Source organism: Triticum aestivum, chromosome 5A (assembly GCF_018294505.1).
Source record: "Triticum aestivum cultivar Chinese Spring chromosome 5A, IWGSC CS RefSeq v2.1, whole genome shotgun sequence".
NCBI lineage: Eukaryota > Viridiplantae > Streptophyta > Magnoliopsida > Poales > Poaceae > Triticum > Triticum aestivum.
In genome coordinates this window covers 426,478,767-426,487,817 of record NC_057806.1, presented here as the reverse complement: position 1 = coordinate 426,487,817, position 9,051 = coordinate 426,478,767, and positions in this window count along the sequence as shown.

Genomic DNA, 9,051 nt, shown 5'->3' with positions numbered 1-9,051 from the left:
AGCCATGAAAATATCATGCTAGTTATCTTACGATCATGCAAAGCAATATGACAGTGAATGCTCAAGTCATGTATATGATGATGATGGAAGTTGCATGGCAATATATCTCGGAATGGCTATGGAAATGCCATAATAGGTAGGTATGGTGGCTGTTTTGAGGAAGGTATATGGTGGGTTTAAGGTACCAACGAAAGTTGCGTGATACTAGAGAGGCTAGCAATGGTGGAAGGGTGAGAGTGTGTATAATCCATGGACTCAACATTAGTCATAAAGAACTCACATACTTATTGCAAAAATCTATTAGTCATCGAAACAAAGTACTACACGCATGCTCCTTGAGGGATAGATTGGTAGGAAAAGACCATCGCTCGTCCCCGACCGCCACTCATAAGGAAGACAATCAATAAATAAATCATGCTCTGACTTCATCACATAACGTGCATGCTACGGGAATCACAAACCTCAGCACAAGTATTTCTACTAATCCACAACTACCCATGAGCATGACTCTAATATCACCATCTTTATATTGCAAGGAATCAAACATATCATATTCAGTGATCTACAAGTTTTATGTAGGATTTTATGACTAACCATGTGAATGACCAATTCCTGTCATCTCCCTAAATAGATATAAGTGAAGCAAGAGAGTTTAATTATTTCTACAAAAGATATTCCCACGCTCTAACAAATATAAGTGAAGCAAAAGAGCATTCTACAAATGGCGGTTTTCAATGTAAAGAGAAACAGGCAATTCAAACTTCAAATGATATAAGTAAAGCACATGAAGCATTCTATAAAGCCATACTCAAAAGATATAAGTGAAGTGCATAGAGAATTCTATAAATCAACCAAGGACTATCTCATACCAGGATGGTGCATAAAATAAAATTTAAAACTAAATGCAAAAGACGCTCCAAGATTGCACATATCGCATGAACGAAACGAATCCGAAAACATACCGATACTTGTTGAAGAAAGAGGGGATGCCTTCCGGGGCATCCCCAAGCTTAGACGCTTGAGTCTCCATGAATATTTACTTGGGGTGCCTCGGGCATCCCCAAGCTTGAGCTCTACCCTCTCTTCCTTCTTCTCACATCGAGACCTTCTCGGTCATCGAACACTTCATCGACACAAAACTCAACAGAAAGCTCGGTAAGATCCGTTAGTATAATAAAGCAAATCACTACTCTAAGTATTGTTGCAAACCAATTAATATTTTGTTTTTTCAATGTATCTACTTTAATATAACTTTTCCATGGCTTAATCCACTGATATAAATCGATAGTTACATCAAAACAAGCAAACTATGCATCAAAAACAGAATCTATCTAAAACGAAAAAGTCTGTAATAATCTGAACATTCACCATACTTTTGATACTTGGAAAATTGTACCAAAATTAGGAAAAATAAACAATTTGTATATAAAGACAGTGCAAAAAGAATCAGAACCATTTGACGTTCCAGTAAAAAATGTAAAATTGCACACTACAACCAAAGTTTCTATCCTGCACCGTACAAACCAACAAGCAAAGTAAACATCCTAAAGGCAAATCTTGGCACATTATTTTTATAATACAATGGAGTTGTACAAGGGGATAATTATTTTTGTTGAGAAGTTTCTGTAATCAAGATTCACAAAGTTTCTGTGAGCATGAACAAAGTTCAAGGCTAGGTCCCAGTTCAACAATGCTTGTCTTTCTCACTTTCGCTTTTCTTTTTCAAAAGTTTTGGGTTCCCCTCTTTATTTTTGTTGTTTTTAAAATATATGAAAGCACTCAACAGAAATAAATGACTCTCTAAAACTTCCGGGTTGTCTCCCTGGCAGCGCTTTCTTTAAAGCCATTAAGCTAGGCATATAGTGCTCAAGTAGTGAATCCACCCGGATCCCAAGGTATATCAAAGCCAATTTTAATTAACAATGATTTGTAATTTAGTAGTGACCACAAAGTAACATATATCATGCAACAACGAAGTCTAACTCTATTCCTATGCATCATCATGTCATAAAAGAACAATTCATGCACAGATAGTAAATGCCAATGCATAGTATAAACAGTTTCTTGCAATTTTATCGTGTGGGAAACATAGAGAGGTGGAGATATAGTTCCTCTCTCATAATAATTGCAAGTAGGAGCAGCAAGCACATGCATATTATATCTATCAAAATCATCATGTGTAGTAGTAAAAGGTAACCCATCAATATAATCCTTAATAAGCACAAACTTCTCTAATATAGTGTAGTTTGGAGAATTCAAAAAGATAATAGGACTATCATGTGTGGGTGCAATAGCAACAATTTCATGTTTAACATAAGGAACTATAGCAAGTTCATCTCCATAAGCATAATTCATATTGGCATCTTGGCCACAAGCATAGCAAGCATCATCAAAAAGGGATATTTCAAAAGAATCAACGGGATCGTAGCAATTATCATAGCATTCATCCTTCGGTAAGCACGAAGGGAAATTAAACAATGTATGAGTTGAAGGTTACTCTCATTAGAAGGTGGGCACGGGTGATCAATCCGCTCTTCCTCCTTTTGTTCTTCGCTCTCCTCCTCATCTTTTTCATCCAACGAGCTCACAGTTTCATCAATTTATTCTTCCATAGATTCCTGCAAAATATTAGTCTCTTTTGGTACAGCGGAGACTTTCTCAATAAACGCATCAATATCGGAATTATATTCATAATTCTCATAACAATATTTAAGGGTAGCTAAATTTTCAGGTCTGTAGACAGCATCATAAAGATTTTCATATTCTTTAAACATAGATTCAATTTCATAAGCACCCATAAAAGCAACAAATTCTTCTATTTGTTCCACATCATAATAGTCATATATACCTCTGGCATAAGAAGCCAAAGTTTCATCATCATTAAATTAACATGAAAAGGGAAGGTGTGGAGCCTTCATCCTAGAGCAACAAGTATAATCATATCTCAAGCATAGTTGCCTAGCATACCAATACAACATATAAATTTGATCCCATAATAGTTTCCCTTTTTGAGTCAAGTGATAATCCCTAAAGTATTCACGTTGATCCAATGTGTCTCCCATTACCAAATTGAATGGGGTTTTCTCTGGATTATCAAAGTAGTACATAATATCTATCACATAACGAGCATTGTGGGTTTTAGGAGGTTCCTCATCTCCGTGAGCAGCAAGTACACCTAATTTTTTTGGTATTTCATGTTCCATATCCATAACTAAAGATAAAGAACAATTAAGAACAGCAAATAAAAATTACTTAGTGATAAAGCAAACAAGAACACACGAGAATATTCACCCCATGCTATGACTCCCCGACAACGGCGCCAGAAAAAGGTCTTGATAACCCACAAGTATAGGGGATCGCAACAGTTTTCGATAAGTAAGAGTGTTGAACCAAACGAGGAGCTAAAGGCAGAACAAATGTTCCCTCAAGTTCTATCGACCACTGATACAACTCTACACATGCTTGATGTTCACTTTACCTAGAACAAGTATGAAACTAGAGGTACTTTGTAGGTGTTGTTGGATAGGGTTGCAAAATAATAAAGAGCATAAAAAGTAGGGGCTGTTTAGATAAAGACACAACTAAGTTAGTTTTAGTAGAGAGCTGTTTATTACGAGAAAGTTATTTGTCCCTAGGCAATCGATAACTAGATCGGTAATCATTAATGCAATTTTATTTGAGGGAGAGGCATAAGCTAACATACTTTCTCTACTTGGATCATATGCACTTATGATTGGAACTCTAGCAAGCATCCACAACTACTAAAGATCATTAAGGTAAAACCCAACCATAGCATTAAAGTATCAAGTCCTCTTTATCCCATACGCAATAACCCCCTTACTCGGGTTTGTGTTTCAATCACTCACGCAACCCACTATAAGCGAATCATGAACGTATTGCAACACCCTACAGCGGGGATCCCTCATGCTTGCGCGACACGGATAGCACCATAAGACAACACCAATAATAAAACATGCAACTCAAACCAATCTTGATCATCAAATAGCCCATAGGACAAAACGGATCTACTCAAACATCATAGGATAGCCATACATCATTGGGAAATAATATATAGTGTTGAGCACCATGTTTAAGTAGAGATTACAGCGAGTAAGAGAGAGGTTACACTGCTGCATAGAGGGGGGAGGAGTTGGTGATGATGGCGGTGAAGTTGTTGGTGAAGATTGCGGTGATGATGATGGCCCCCGATGGCACTTCGGTGCCACCGGAAGCGAGGGGGAGAGAGCCCCCCTCCTTCTTCTTCTTCCTTGACCTCCTCCCTAGATGGGGGAAGGGTTTCCCCTCTGGTCCTTGGCCTCCATGGCGTGGGAGGGGCGAGAGCCCCTCCGAGATTGGATCTGCCTCTCTCTGTTTCTGCGTTCCCAGATTCTGTCCTTTCACCGTTTCTTATATTCCTGGAGATCTATAACTCCGATTGGGCTGAAATTTTAACACGATCTCTATCCGGATATTCGCTTTCTTGTGGCGAAAGAAGGGCAGCAACCGCCTTACGAGGTGGCCACGAGGGTCAGGGGCGCGCCTAAGGGGGTGGGGCACGCGCCCCCCTGCCTCGTGCCTCCCTCGGGCACCGTCTCGCGTGGATTTTTCTTCCCAAAAATCATATATATTTCAAAAAAAATCTCCGTCAGTTTTTATCCCGTTTGGACTCCGTTTGATATGGATATTCTGCGAAACAAAAAACATACAACAAACAGGAACTGGCACTAGGCACTGGAACAATATGTTAGTCCCAAAAATAGTATAAAAAGTTGCCAAAAATATATGAAAGTTGTAGAATATTGGCATGGAACAATCAAAAATTATAGATACGACGGCGACGTATCAACGCCACAGATGAATGAAACCTGCTACCTCTTGAGCACTTGCGTTGGTTTTCCCTTGAAGAGGAAAGGGTGGTGCAGCAAAGTAGCATAAGTATTTCCCTCAGTTTTTGAGAACCAAGGTATCAATCCAGTAGGAGGCCACGCACTAGTCCCTCGTACCCACACACACAAATAAATCCTCGCAACCAACGCGATAAGGGGTTGTCAATCCCTACACGGTCACTTATGAGAGTGAGATCTGATAGATATGATAAGATAATATTTTTGGTATTTTTATGATAAAGATGCAAAGTAAAATAAAAGGCAATAAAATAACTAAGTATTGGAAGATTAATATGATGGAAGATAGACCAGGGGGCCATAGGTTTCACTAGTGGCTTCTCTCGAGAGCATAAGTATTCACGGCGGGTAAACAAATTACTGTTGAGCAATTGACAGAATTGAGCATAATTATGAGAATATCTAGGTATGATCATGTATATAGGCATCACGTCCGAGACAAGTAGACCGACTCCTGCCTGCATCTACTACTATTACTCCACACATCGACCGCTATCCAGCATGCATCTAGAGTATTAAGTTCAAGAGAACAGAGTAACGCTTTAAGCAAGGTGACATGATGTAGAGGGATAAACTCAAGCAATATGATGAAAACCTCATCTTGTTATCCTTGATGGCAACAATACAATACGTGCCTTTGCTTCCCCTACTATCACTGGGAAAGGACACCGCAAGATTGAACCCAAAGCTAAGCACTTCTCCGATTCCAAGAAAGATCAATCTAGTAGGCCAAACCAAACTGATAATTCGAAGAGACTTGCAAAGATAACCAATCATACATAAAAGAATTCAGAGAAGATCAAATATTGTTCATAGATAAACTTGATCATAAACCCACAATTCATCGGTCTCAACAAACACACCGCAAATGAAGATTACATCGAATAGATCTCCACAAGAGAGGGGGAGAACTTTGTATTGAGATCCGAAAAGAGAGAAAAAGCCATCTAGCTAATAACTATGGACCCGTAGGTCTGAGGTGAACTACTCACACTTCATCGGAAGGGCTATGGTGTTGATGTAGAAGCCCTCCATGATCGATGCCCCCTCCGGTGGAGCTCTGGAATAGGCCCCAAGATGGGATCTCGTGGATACAGAAAGTTACGGCGGTGGAATTAGGGTTTTGGCTCCATATCTGGTAGTTTGGGGGTACGTAGGTATATATAGGAGGAAGGAGTGCGTCGGTGGAGCAACAAGGGGCCCACGAGGGTGGAGGGCGCGCCTAGGGGGGTAGGCGTGCCCCCCTAGCTTGTGGCCTCCTGGTTGATGTCTTGACGTAGGGTCCAAGTCCTCTGGATCATGTTTGTTCCGAAAATCACGTTCCCGAAGGTTTCATTCCGTTTGGACTCCGTTTGATATTCTTTTTCTGGGGAACCCTAAAATAGGCAAACAACAACAATTCTGGGCTGGGCCTTCGGTTAGTAGGTTAGTCCCAAAAATAATATAAAAGTGTATAATAAGCCCAATAATGTCCAAAACAGAATATAATAAGCATGGAACAATCAAAAATTATAGATACGTTGGAGACGTATCAAGCATCCCCAAGCTTAATTCCTGCTCGTCCTCGAGTAGGTAACTGATATAAACAGAACTTTTGATGTGGAATGCTACTTGGCATAATTTCAATGTAATTCTCTTAATTGTGGAATGAATTTTAGATCCGAAAGATTCAAGACAAAAGTTTAATATTGACATAGAAATAATAATACTTCAAGCATACTAACTAAGCAATTATGTTTCTTCAAAATAACATGGCCAAATAAAGTTATCCCTACAAAATCATATAGTCTGGCTATGCTCCATCTTCAGCACATAAGGTATTGAAATCATGCACAACTCCGATGACAAGCCAAGCAATTGTTTCATACTTTTAATGTTCTCAAACTTTTTCAATCTTCACGCAATACATGAGCGTGAGCCATGGACATAGCACTATAGGTGGAATAGAATGGTGGTTGTGGAGAAGACAAAAAGGGAGAAGATAGTCTCACATCTACTAGGCGTATCAACGGGCTATGGAGATGCCCATCAATAGATATCAATGCGAGCGAGTAGGGATTGCCATGTAACGGATGCACTAGAGCTATAAATATATAAAAGCTCAGCAAAAAGAAACTAAGTGGGTGTGCATCCAACTTGCTTGCTCACGAAGACCTAGGGCATTTTGAGGAAGCCCATCATTGGAATATACTAGCCAAGTTCTATAATGAAAAATTCCCACTAGTATATGAAAGTGATAACATAGGAGACTCTCTATTATGAAGTTCATGGTGCTACTTTGAAGCACAAGTGTGGAAAAAAGGATAGTAGTATTGCCCCTTTTTTGGCCTTTTTTTTCTTTGGCCTTTCTCTTTTTTTGGACAATACTCGATGAATGATGATCATCACACTTCTATTTATTTACAACTCAATGATTACAACTCGATACTAGAACAAAGTATGACTCTATATGAATGCCTCCGGTGGTGTACCGGGATAGCAATGATGCATGAGTGACTTATATGAAAGAATTATGAACGGTGGCTTTGCCACAACTAAAATGTCAACTACATGATCATGCAAAGCAATATGACAATGATGGAGCGTGTCATGATAAACGGAACAGTGGAAATTTGCATGGCAGTATATCTCGGAATGGCTATGGAAATGCCATGATAGGTAGGTATGGTGGCTGTTTTGAGGAAGGTATATGGTGGGTGTATGATACCGGCGGAAGGTGCGCAGTATTAGAGATACTAGCAATGGTGGAAGGGTGAGAGTGTGTATAATCCATGGACTCAACATTAGTCATAAAGAACTCACATACTTATTGCAAAAATCTATTAGTTATCGAAGCAAAGTACTATGCGCATGCTCCTAGGGGGATAGATTGGTAGGAAAAGACCATCGCTCGTCCCCGACCGCCACTCATAAGGAGGACAATCAATAAATACATCATGCTCCGACTTCTTAACATAACGGTTCACCATACGTGCATGCTACGGGAATCACAAACTTCAACACAAGCATTTCTCAAATTCACAACTACTCAACTAGCACGACTCTAATATCACCATCTCCATATCTCAAAACAATTATCAAGTTTCAAACTTCTCATAGTATTCAACACACTCATAAGAAAATTTTATTTATTTAATCTTGAATGCCTCAAATAATTAAAGCAAATTACCATGCTGTTTTGTAGGACTCTCAAAATAATCTAAGTGAAGCATGAGAGAACAATGGTTTCTATAAAACAAATCCATCGACGTGCTCTAAAAAGATATAAGTGAAGCACTAGAACAAAAACTATATAACTCAAAAGATATAAGTGAAGCACATAGAGTATTCTAATAATTTCCGAATCATGTATGTCTCTCTCAAAAAGGTGTGTGCAACAAGGATGATTGTGGAAACCTAACAAATAAAGACTCAAAATAATACTAGACGCTCCAAGCAAAACACATATCATGTGGTAAATAAAAATATAGCTCCAAGTAAAGTTACCGATAGAAGTAGACGAAAGAGGGGATGCCTTCCAGGGCATCCCAAAGCTTTGGCTTTTAGGTGTCCTTAGATTATCTTGGGGGTTCCATGGTCATCCCCAAGCTTAGGCTCTTGGCACTCCTTGTTCCATAATCTATCAAATCTTTACCCAAAACTTGAAAACTTCACAACACAAAACTTAAAGTAGAAAATCTCGTGAGCTCCGTTAGCGAAACAAAACACCACTTCAAGGTACTGTAATGAACTCATTATTTATTTATATTGGTGTTAAAACTACTGTATTCCAACTTCTCTATGGTTTATAAACTATTTTACTAGCCATAGATTCATCAAAATAAGCAAACAACACAAGAAAAACAGAATCTGTCAAAAACAGAACAGTCTGTAGTAATCTATAGCTAACGCAAGATCTGGAACCCCAAAAATTCTAAAATAAATTGAAGGACGTGAGGAATTTATCTATTAATCATCTTAAAAAAGAATTAACTAAATATCACTTTCCAAATAAAAATGGAAGCAGTTCTCGTGAGCGCTAAAGTTTCTGTTTTTTACAGCAAGATTAACAAGACTTTCGCCAAGTCTTCCCAACGGTTCTACTTGGCACAAACACTAATTAAACACAAAAAACACAAACAAAAAAGATGCTAGATAAATTATTTAT